The 12,249-nt window shown below is 47.1% G+C and overlaps 1 protein-coding gene across 6 annotated transcripts in view; it reads left to right on the plus strand.

Moving 5' to 3' along the window:
* Positions 1-12,249, plus strand: part of ZNF423 (zinc finger protein 423) — a 209,438-nt gene that overhangs the window by 75,611 nt on the left and 121,578 nt on the right. The window contains exon 1 of one of the 6 annotated variants that reach the window (XM_072043764.1): positions 4,444-4,723. The exons of the other annotated variants lie outside the window; for them this stretch is intronic. The gene's annotated coding sequence lies outside the window, so the exon portion shown is untranslated. Of the gene's footprint in view, positions 1-4,443; positions 4,724-12,249 lie in introns of those variants that run through there. 6 annotated transcript variants of the gene reach the window in all.

Raw genomic sequence — 12,249 nt, forward strand, 5'->3', positions numbered from 1 at the left:
TTTTATGATCAAATGCTTCTGATCTTTTCAGACAGCTGTTTTGTACATATATTTGTAAAGACTTCTTTATACCATACGTGCTGCAGTGCTTAAAGAGCCATCTGATTTTTTCTGTGTGTGAACATTGTGTTTGTATCTCAGCCTCCTTCTAAATTGTTATTCTGCCTCTGCTTTTTGGTTGGGTGGAGGGCGGCTGATAAGTGAAATTGTTTGCACTCACTTGATAGGCTTATCAGGACCCCTGTAGATGCAACATCGTGATGGTTATGATGTGGATACGAGTACGTGTAATAGAAGATCTGAACCTACTAAGATCTTGACCTTCTTGTTATTCTTGAAACTTGGCTTAAATTCCAAATCACCTACTAGAGAAGCATTTCTGTGTTCTGTATAGGAGACACAAAAACTGTTTCTGACAGTTGATCGTCCTGGAAAGCACCAATCTGAATTTTACAGCGCAATTAGTGACTGGCTGTTTGAGACTTGCCGTGGGAGGAGTATGATAGGTGTCCCCGTGGAGGAGAAGGGGGATGGAGGAAGGTATGCCCTACCAAGAACTGGTCAAATACGTGTCACTCATCATCTGTGATGCTGCCTTGGGAGGACAGGAGGTTTCTGTTTGCATGGCAGAGATCTGGATGAGTGGAAAGAAGGGGCTAATGCCTTCAAGTCCCTGCTAAACTCTGCCCAGGGCAACTGATCTGAAATCTCTTGGATCTGGCGTGTGAGGGGAGCACTGGTGCTGCGTGCACGGATGTAACAGAGGCGAAGGAGAGGTTTGGTGTGTGCAAATGCCCTTCCACCCGGCGGACAGCTCCTTCGCCACAGCTGCCACAGTGGGTCTGCTGCGCTTTTCATTTTCCCTGAAAGTTTGGTTTTGATTTTTTAAAGAACGGACCAAACCGTTTCTAACTGTGCTGCAGAGGGTGACAGGGAGATTGCAGTTCAGAGCCGCATGATTAAGAATAAGTTTCTTTAAAGCCCTGAATTCTGTTTATAAAAATAGATGGTGAACATACGGTACGACATAAAAATCCATGTGGTCCTGGAAAAAAGTAGAAAGCACTTTAGCCTGAAACAGATGTGCGAAAGCGAGCTCCTAAATGTATTTTTTATTTTTTATTTGTGTGTGTGTGTGTGTTTGTGTATGTGGGAGATATTTTTGGTTCCTGCTAGGCTTCTTTGCAGCAAAGCCCCTTTCTAGAATTTACTTTCCTTTATTAGAGTTGCAGCTCAGCTTTGTGTGGGCCTCTGGGGGTTTTGGCCAGCCGTTGGCAATTTCTCTCAGACACCCAATTACCCCTGACGTCAATGCCGTCTCTCCCATCTCCCTTGGGTGCCCACATTTTTTCCTTTGTAACACTAATAGCTGACTAGCTAAGTGCCTGTTATTTCCTTGGCAGAAGATTTGATTGTGTTTTGGGCCGGATACTAAATCCAAAAACTATGTAAAAATGTCAATAGGTGAGTGCACATTGATTTCGGTTAGTCACAGTGATATTTGAGCCCCTTTGGGGGCTCTGTCTGGGGAAGTATTTTACAAGAAAGATAATATAACAGAAAATTACTGGAGCTGCACAGGTCTCTGGTGGATTTCTTAGGGGCCTGCTAAGTTTCTGTAGAATCAACAAATGCTTTATTAATCTAAATTTGCGGTTTTGTTCCTGCCTCTCTTCAGACGGTTCGGGCTCGCCGGAGGAGGCTCGGCGGGAGCGGGGCGGCCGGCGGCGGAGCCCCTTCTGGCCGGGGCGGTGGGGAGGCCGGGGGCTGCTGGGCCCCCTCCTCGCCGGCCGAGGCCTGCGGCGGCAGATAACGCGGGGGACGGAGGGGGTCCCCGGCAGCTGCGCGGGGCCAGCGCTGACTGGGAGCGCCTGATAAGGGCCCCGCGCGGGAGCCAGCCGCCAGCGCCGCACCGCCAGCACGCTGCGGGGCCGTGGTGACTGGCGAAGAAAGTTAAACACAAGTGGTCCGGGGGCGGCGGGGAGGGCTGCGCTGGCAGATAATGGTAATTGATTGAATCACAGTCGCAGAGCAGCCTTGTTTTTCCTCGCAATTAATTTTTTTCTAATTTTCAGACCGGAGTATCCGAAGAGCTCAGGTTGCACCGAGCGCATGCTGCACTGAAAGATAATAAGCACATGCCCTCTTCAGCTTTTTGGGGGAAATTCAGGCCAAGAAAAGGCACAATTAAATAAAACGCACCCCCCTTAAAGTTACAAGCGTGCGGCTCCGAGCTCAGCAGAGCGTGCTTTTAAGGACAAGGAAAATCAATGGCTTTGTCAGCTTGCCGGGCTGTAGCAGGCTGGCTGCAGGGAACGAGAAGTCAATTTTGTCCACAAAGCCAGCGTACAGTGACACCGGAGAAGGGTATCGCCTGGGGACGTCAGCGCGCAGCGGATGCATGCATTGGGCATTTCTTCAGCTCTTCTTCCTCTCCTCTTCCCCTCGCAACCTCCTACTCCCTACAACAAGATGTGTGTAGAGGATAAGAGAGATTTGTGCCGCCGGTATCTCATACCGCTTCCTCTCCAGATTTATTTTCACCAGTGTGGATCCTTCTCACTCAGAGAAATCAGAATTTGTTTTTCTTTTTAAGGGGATCCCCCAATGTAGTGTTCAAGAGTAGCAGTATTTTGTGTACTTAAGGTAAATAAAACCTTTTATATTTTTTAGTCTTTGGAAATTGGATCCTCAAGCAGTAAAATCTTATGTCAGCACAGCATGTAGAGTGCAGGATACCTAATAACTAGTAAACCATTTAAAAAAGTCTTCTGCTTGATCAGACATGGTGCTTAACATATAGTGCTGTATCCTGCCTTGTAGGTAATTAGTATTGAGGGGAAAAAGCCCCCCCTGTGGACCATGACACCATAGACCTAAACTGGCATTTTTTCACGTTAGATTTTTCTTTCTTCACTGGAGGGCATTTCTTTGCCCATTTTAAAAATCATTCTCTAAGAAGTAACAGACTGTACAGAGGGTATTGTATATCTTAAATGAACCTTGCAAGCGCTAACAGTGTATTCTTCTTTTTCCCATGTAGGCACTGGGTAGGGTGGGCAGGCAAGCAGTGCTGTCATGCCAGAGGACTAGAAATCAAACGTGGGGTAGAAAAAAAGCCCCTAGCCTGTGAAATAAATATTACTAGGGATTACAACAATCCTCTTTTGCTGTGATTTGTTGGTTCCCATTCTGGAGCAATGTATGTGTGGATGTGCTGGTGAAATGAAGGAATCTTATTTAGGCAAGGCATTCTGGTTTATTTTACCATGAAGAAGGTGGTGTTTTCGCTGGTACTCATGTTTTCCGGAGACTGGCAACAGATTTCTTAGTGCATGGGGTGAAGTTCATGAGATTTTTCTCAACTGATGAAACACTGGGACGTTTGCTAGCTGTTTGGGCAGGAGAAGGGTATCCTGAAGTCCTGAGCCTTCTGGCTGTTAAGCACAGCTGATATCCTATTGCACAAACTGTCGGGTCTCCTCTGCCGATAGAGCTGGTAATCTGCCTTGTCATGACCATTGGTTATAAAGGGGGCAAGTCAGCTGTGAAGAAAAGACTTTCTTGAAGGCCATGTTAAAAAAACTTACGGTCTTATGCCAAGGCAGCCATTGCTGATCAGCTTTAGGTGGGGACTTGGCTGGGTCTAGAGGGTCCTTGTGTGGAAAGAAGATTTTTTGATTTCTCCTTGTAGTCTTGAGAGCCTACTGTGCTATTGTTGCCAACCTCCCATCTTTGAAGTTCCATGTTCTAGTGTAATTAAACCCACAAATGTAACGAGACCACAGGCCTCTGTCTGGTCTTTGTGGCCCCTGCAGTATGACTGACAGAGTGACACTGGCCTTCTTTGCCTAAAAGACAAGTGCTCAGCTGCCCCTGGGCAGTGGGATGTGTTACTAGAGCAGTGCTCGGGAGCACTCATTTCATCCTCCTCCAGCCTGGCCAAGTCTGGCTGGTGCTCCCAGTCTGTTGGCCTCAGAAGTGCTGACAGCGATGTGGAAAACAAGTTCTTTAGTGAAAAGCGTTGCAAGAACATTTGGATAGAGAAAAGCCAGTAAAATTCATGGAGGTAACGTGCAGTACACACCGCCCGCCTGTCTTCGTGCTCCCCCGGGCTCTAGTGCACTGCTGGCAGCAGGGCCGAGCCGTTGGCCCTGAGCGCCCGCTGAGCTGCCAGCCCTGCCCAGTGGGGAGCTCAGGGCTTCTGAAAACAGTTTTAAAATGGTTCCTGTGCTGAGTTTTGGGGTATAAGTCTGTAGGATGCCGAGAGATGGCAGCCACAGGGGGCTGGAGGCGCAGACCTCTTGTGAACAATCTCCAGAAATAAAAGGGGGCAGGTTTTGACTTAAAATCACACTAGACAGCCCCACACTGGAGGGCCAGCCCCGGCACAGGGCGCGGTGGTGACTGCCGCTTTCCCTGCTGCCACCTCACGCCAGAGTGGGCGCCGTGAGGCACCGGTCGCGCCTCAGCCCCTGGCAGCCACGCAGCGTGCCAGCGGGACAGCCCACGCTGAGGTGGGAGCCACACCGCCCACCCCCCTCGCCCTTCCGTGGGGCACAGGGGGCCGTGGTGGCGGATGGGCGGTGTGGGGCTGTGGGGAAGGAGGCGGTGGGGCCGGCGCCATGAGGGAAGAGGCCGTGAGGAGCGCGTGGCCCAGGCAGGCAGGGGGATGTGGCGGCTGTGGCGGGGAGCAGGAAGGCGAGCGAGCGGAGGGCGTGAGGTAAGTCTGAGGGGGGATGGCTGTGGAGACTGCCGAGTTTGTCTGACCTGGGTAGCTGGCAGAGACCTGGGTGAGTGGCGTGAGATGAGGTGGTGGCTGGCGTGCAGCCGGGCTGCTCCCGAGTGTCCCCGTCCCTGCTGTGTCCGCATGGCGCCATGCGCCCTGCCTGGCCCCCTGGTTCTGCTCCCCTGAGCTTGGGCCTGCAGGTTTCACTGAGTTCAGGAAGTTGCAGGCAGCACCTGCTCTCTGCTCGCATTTTCCTTCTTGTAATCTTTGTTAACTAGACTGGAGATGGGCAGACTTGTACCTCAGGCAGCCCGAGTCCCCCCATCCTGTGTCATCCCCCCCCACTCCCCTTAGGCTTCCCCCCCTGTTACCCCAGGGGACCCAGGCCCAGTGTCACACTCGCTGCCTGCATGGGCTGGGCGCTGAGAGGTGAAGGTTCCCCTCCCGCTGCTCCTGCTGTGAGGTGGGGCCGTGGGCTGCCGGCACTGAGACCCCTGCAACAGTAACAAGCCCAAAGCCATCCCTGTAAAGGATTTTAAATATCTCTGCTTTTGAGCTTCAAATAGAGCATCAGCTGATGAACAAAGTCTCAAAATTCCTTTAAAAAAGTGACTTTTATCTAGATTCCCATTTCTTCGCCTTTCCCAAACAAGCTCAAAAGACACGCTGTTTGTTAGGGTAGTAGATAAAGGAGGATTTCTCCCTTGAAACAGGAGGCTGTATGTTAAGATACCTTAAAGAAGAGGATAGTTCGGTGGGAAACAAGCTTGTTTACTTGTCTTGCCAGATCCTGCCTTTTAAATGGACAGCAGGAGATAAGTAATGTACTAGGGTAAAAGCTGGGTGAATTCATGTAGCAGTGAAGGTAGGAGAGTAGTAACAGGTTAGAAGCTGCTTGGGAGGTGGCAATGAGTGAAGGGGAAATATTAACATGGTAGGGAGCGGAAAAGGGAAAAATGCAGAGGTAAACAAAACACCAGCAAAATGACTTCTATCCCTCTGCTAGGGACTTGGGGAGATTTATCAGTGAAGCATCTCCTGCTTTTCCTGGGACATTTCCTTTTCCCTGCTTTGTTACAAACCCATGTGGCCTCCCCGGCCAGGTTTCCTTCCATTCCTGGGTGTGGGTTGTATCTGTTGGCAGACAAAACCATCATTAAGGTATTCAGCTGAATATTCTGAAATTAGGATTTGAGGTTGTTCTTGCCATATAATTCCGAGTCTCAATCAAGTCACAGCCAGAACATTACATCTGCCCCGGAGAATAAGGAGGAAATTCACCAGGTTATTTTAAGTTGGTGCTGTGGAAGCACACAGGAATATGTCCAAGTTAAACTCAAAGGGAGAAGTTTGGATTGGTTGCAGATTTTATCAGATATATAGTTGCATTAGAGCCTCACATGAGTCTTTAAAAATATTTTAGAACTGAAAAACATAATAAGCAAAATTCTTTATTCAAAAATGTATCAATATGAATATGTGAATATCGTGAAGAAGTATATTATATCAGTGTGAGAGGGTACGTTCAGTAAGGCATCAGTCTATTTGCATTTGAGATAGCCACGTGTACATACACAGTATATTCTGGAAGCATCTGTAATTTTTAAGAAGCATCAGAGTTATGCTTTTGTCTTTTAGTTGTATGGAAGTCTGTAGGAGAGTTGTTCTTTCTTCTTGATCATTTGATAACATGAGGGCTGGGTTGAATCTCTCCTGGCTGACTGAACAATGGTGTCTTTCTGAAAGATGTAATCTTACATCTTAATTTCCTAATCTTGGAATGTGCATTCAGTTCACTCACCTGGGTCATCCTGTAATTTTGACCAAATGTCTTTTTTTTTTTTTTTTTGTCTGGATATTATATTGGGAATTGCCTCTCAGTTGATTGCCAAGCATTCGCCCTCTCTCTTTTGTATTGCTGTAGTAGCCCCACATCACCCTTTGTTTTAGATTCACAGAGCTGGTACCAGACCAGTTGGAAAGGAACGTGAATGACTTCAGGGAGAGACAGACTTATATGATCTGACCATGGAGATGACACAAAAGTAGAGGAGGAGATGGGAAGAGGATTAGCATGGTCCTTGAAATCTTGAAAGGGAAGCTGAAGGATTGCATGGCAGAGAAAGGTTAAAATAACAGAATTAGAGATGGGAAGGACAGAGGATGTGAGATGGGGTGCTAACTGGCAAGAGGAAGATCAGAAATGGCAAAACAGTGTGGGGAGGCAAGAAGGGGAAAAGACTGGTAAAGGTAGAGTGGGTCCAGAGGTGGCAACCAAGAAGTGAAACACAAAGGCTAAGGTTTTTGACTCAAGAGAAGAAATGACTAAAATGGAATGAGTAACTTCAGCAGAGGATAATATCTCCCACACTTACAAAATCAGAAACTTAGTCGAAGGAAGAAATATACTTTATTTTTCTGTGCTTTTGGCTAGGCAATTCTGTCAACCACTGAGCACTGCTCTGCTTTCTTTTCCAAAATTGCCTGCTGCCTCATTACCTCCCTGAGGCACTGTTGTAGGAATGGACTTGGGGAACAAACATCTCACTTCTGGAGAGCATGACGTGGTAGTATCTTCTCTGCCCAGTGACAGACAGGTTTCCAGGAGCGAGTCTGCTACAGTAATTTTACTTATAAAGTATCATCCAAAATAAAGAATACATTGATATACCCTGTGACTTTACGGTGGTGGCATCAAACTAATTTTGAGGAACAGCTTATGGAGAGGTGAACTCCATACATCCTTTCCAGAGTAAATTATGCTGTGACAGTATGATCCTTCTCAAAAAAAAAAAAAGAATTGTAGCAAAATGGGAAGTTTGAATTTTGTTTCTGGTGCAGTTTGAAGGATCTTAATGAGCAGTGCTCTGTTCTTAAAAGGTTAAAGGAGAATTAACCGGGTGATTGACTTCCACAATCAAAATCAGGACTCCGCAATCCCAATAGCAAATGTTGCTTGAGTTCCCTGGGATAAATAACTAGATTAGCTTTACAAGACACCCTTCTCTTGAGTTGGAGTTGGAGACTACTTCAGGACTTCCCTCCCTTTGCAGCAATACCCCTGGGTTTCCAAAAAGTGAGACAGGAAAAGGCACACGTGCTCCCAGTGACGGCAGCTTGAGCTCATTCGCTGTGATTTTTAGATAGGCTGGCACTGTCTCAACAGCCTTCTTTCACAGTTACGGCCTTTCCAGATTCCTTAGCTGGGGGAGAAGCATACTTTCCGTTCGTGCTTAGCCTTCTTCAGTTATGGATGTCATTGAGCTCAGAGCCCCCACAAAGCCCATCACTGCTTGGGCAGCCCCTTGAATGTACTGCCAAAGTTGCAAAGGAAAGACAAAAAGCAGAGGGAACTCTTCTGTGTAGATCTTCTGGCAACTATTTTCCTAAAGTCTTTTGAACAAATGCATCAAAAATATCTGAACTATTAGAAAATTACTTCCACCCATGAATGAGCGTGTAGGTATTTTTCTGATGAGATAAAAAACCTGAGTCTTATTCTGCATCATCCCTATTAGTTTGCACTTCATTTAATTTATTCTTATTAATTCATCTTGGAGTGTTTTGGAAGATTGCTCAGCATCTATCTGTGTGTTTCATGGGCCAGTCTGTGGAAAGGACAGAACATTTGCTGAGGAGCCTTTACTGCTGACTGCATTTCCCCCAGTATAATTCCCTGTTCAGTGCCGAGGCTTTGAGTGAGCTGGTTGAGCTTCCTTTTGAACCCATCATGGATTTTTCTTTGTATTTTATTTCCTTTAAAGTTTATTTCCTTCCTTATGGTGGCCACCTTTTGCCAAACGAGTAAGGCACTCCAGTTCCTCCTGGCTTTTGCCCCATCCCAACAAGGTGGTGGTGGCTGTACGACTGAATCGCAAATTTTCCCCAGAGCGATCTCTGATTTCTTTTCAATCAGTTCATTTAATTGACCGTGTTTATTTCCCCAGCCCTTGTGGCTCCCTGAGTGTAGCTGTTTGTCAGAAGCTGGATGTTAAGCATCCTTTTCATGTTTTACCTGGAGACTTTCTTAAACCATCTCATCTGTTCTTAGCATTTGGGGCTAAGCCCAAAAGGGAAACTCTCTCAATCAAAAGGCTATCTAAATGGATAATGCGATACTCTGAGACCTGTTACAAGGAGGCAAATGTCCCAGTCCCACTGCTCCCATGTTTATCCCACCAGAGCAATGGCAGCTTTGAAGGCTTGCTTGGGCAAGGTTCCCAACGCGGATGTTTGCAAGACAGCTAACTGGAACTCGGTACACTCAGTACCTAGCACACTGCTTAGATGTAGAGCCTAGGCAGGATGCCCACTTAGGAAAGCAGCTTTGTAGTCTATATTTGCTTAATTTAGTCCTCAGCTGTCCTCCTGAGAATGGCTGCTCACTGCATGTTAGTGCCCGAGAGCAGGAAACGGTGGAGGCAACTTTCAAGAGAAAGAAGATGAAGCAACTTGGCACTCGTTGCAGTTTGGAGGCTAAATTGCCTCTTAAAGCATCGCCCTTACTGCTTGTCTAAGGGGTTTCCAAGATGTAAATAGGATGGGGAGAAGGATGCCTTTGTGTCCTGTGTTCCCCTTTCCTAGATAGATGTTGTCTTGGTGACATTAGTTGCCTTCTTTAGAGTCTATAAAATTCTGTTTGAATGCTTTTCATGCTCTAGTTTGGCACACAGCATAAATCCAAGCAAACTGACCTGAGACAGGAATACATTTTCCTCTTCAGTGACTTCTGTCTGCAGCCACTGCTGGTATCTATATTAGTAAACACACTTTCTTGGGAACATCCTGGCTCTGTTCTTTTCCAAGATCTTTGTAAAAGTGATAATGCCCCATTATTTCCTAGAAAGTCTGGTCAGCTTCTTACAAAGGAATTTCTAAATCATTGTCCTATTTTTTCCCAGTACTGCTTTTTTTTATTGTGTCTTATAAAAACAAACATACGTCAAGAGTAATTAGGGAGAAATGCGCTGCATTTGAAACGCAAATAGAAGGAAATAAATGCTGCGATGCGCCACTCCAATCGGCAGTCAAATACCCAAATTTCAATTTTGATGGCTGAGTTAAATAAAAAGGGATCCTTTTAAATAGCAGGCCCTTAATTATTTATGAAAGGTAAATCTGAACGTTTGACTTCATTGCAATAATACAGCTAGTTTAATTTTTTATTATTTTTCAGCTTGCAGCCAGCGTGCCGGAGTAAGTTATTTGCAGTGTGTTTTTAAAGTCCATATTGAAATATTAGCCACAACTGTCTGCTGTGTATAAAAAGGGGGGGGATATGTTTGAAGTTTAATCATGCTTCTACTTACGCTCAGTCCCAGAGCAATCCTTTTTTCTGCTGCTGAGCTCAAACAGCTAGTAGCCAGGTTTGATCTGCTGCCCCACGGAGCAGTGCCCTATGTGAATTTGAAGTTTTCTCAACCCGGGAGGCCTGCAAATAAAGACTAGCCTCAGGTAGCCAGCTCTCTCCTTCCCAAAGCAGCTCCCGGGGCGCTGCCTGGAGCAGTCCTCCTGAAATTGTTTCAGGCAATTGCTACAGACTATCTCCACTACTGCCCCTCTTACCCCTCCTTCCCTCTCCTCCTCCTGGCATAAGGGAGGAGTTTTGGAGTCCAGGAGTCCTATTTGACTGTAATAAAATGAAAAAATAAAAAGCAGAGCAGTTTGTAGGGAACTGGCACAGACTGTGGAAACAGGAGCCACAGCAAGACAAAACCCAGTGGCCTTCAAAACTTTTTTCCCTTCTTTTTCACCACATGACTTGGAGGATGTGGACAGTAATTAAAGGACCCCCTAGCTCCTCATTTTCTGTGCCTGCTCCTTTGATCTGGTTCGTGTCGGGTAGCTATTTTCATTGTTCCTGTCTTTTCTTTTATTCTCACCCAGCCCCTTTGATGTGAGCAATGATGATCTTTAATTCCAAAATAGGAGATGGGCAGGATAGCAGTGCTGGCCTTACATAATGCATCTTTCACATCTTATTTTTAAACTTGAGCATAATAGGTGTAAGTTGGAGCCCGGGGAGCGTTAACCCCTTACGAGCAGGGGAGCTGCCGAGGAGGTTAAGAGCCTAGCCCTGGTGGTGGCGTCAGGCAGGTTAATCTTCTGCAGATGCCTACAGATGCAGTCGTGGAAAAGATGATTATTATTATTTTTGTTCAAATATGATGGATCTCTAACTATAATCTGGAGGGAGTTGGTCCTAATTGTTCCCATGTGGGAAAAATGTGCTGAGAACGAACAGCAAAGCTAATGCAGTTATTCTGACTGGCTTCACTCGGCAGCACAGCGGGAGCGAGGCGCGCTGTTTATTAGTGCATGTTAATAAACTATAAGGGACGAGCTGCGGGTGGCGGCGCACAAACAGCGCAGGTAGGGCAGGTAGCAGTGGGGACAGCAGGCGGGGGGGCTGCAGGCTCTTCTTGTCGTGCTGTAACCCCACAAGTCCATCGCGTCCCCACGCACGGCGTGGTTATCCAAGGGTGTGCGAGTAGTGGCGGTGCTCGAGGGGCGGCACACGCGGCCCCCTGCCCTGCGGCCCCCCCGCGGGAGGCAGGTGGTGGTGGCAGGGCCCCTTGGCCGGGGGTCCCGGGGGGCTGCCCTGGGGGGGCGCCGCATTAGCGCGCTCCCCATCTGCCCTGGCGGCGCCTGCTCCCCGCGGGCCCCAGCAACAATGGCTCCTGCTGCCTGCGCCCGCCGCCTGCGGCCCGCTGACATTTCCAAGGTTCGCTCCTCGCAGCGCCATTCGCTCGGGGAATCCGCCTGCGTTTTTAAGTACACGGCCCTGAATTTTCCAAACTTCACGACTCGAGGCGCCCGCATCCAGTTTCACTCGAAATGCCACGAGGGGAGGGCTGAGCTTTTCGCAGTGCCTTTTCTTTTCTTTTTTTTTTTTTTTTTTTTTTTTCCAGGATTCATGACTCTGGAAATTCAGAATATTAGATGTCCCTGCTCAGCCACCCAAACATCACTGTTTGAACATTTTGTTAGGTCTTTCCATGTTGAGAAGCAGCTCTAAATGGACAGCAATTAACCCCTCCCCCCCCAACATATTGCCTCTGTTTTCCTGGGAAAATAAATTTGCAGGAAAATACAGCAAATTGTCAATAAGACACAACAAAGAAGCGATGGGGACTGCGAAGGTGAAGTGTAGCAACGGAAAGAGGATAATATGCATCTTGATGTGTCTGATTATGGCTTAGTTTAGTATCTGCCTTTTTATTTTCATTCATAAAATATGCATTGCACAAGCACCTCCATGAGTGAAACGATGTTGTATGTGGATTTATACCCTCATGACACCAGCACTTTTAGGAACATAAAATGCGCAATATGTTCATGTGCTTCTTAAAATAACAGCTGCTTATTAGATATCTTTCAGGGAGATTCTTGCTCTGTGCTACAGTCCTGCATCAGGAAAGTACTTCAGCAGATGCCTAACCTCGGCACGTGACTGGACACGTAGGCTTTGCAGCCTGCGCTTGCTTAACGCCGGGCACATGCTTAAATACTTTGCTGAA

Source organism: Anas platyrhynchos, chromosome 12, assembly GCF_047663525.1.
Source record: "Anas platyrhynchos isolate ZD024472 breed Pekin duck chromosome 12, IASCAAS_PekinDuck_T2T, whole genome shotgun sequence".
Lineage (NCBI taxonomy): Eukaryota > Metazoa > Chordata > Aves > Anseriformes > Anatidae > Anas > Anas platyrhynchos.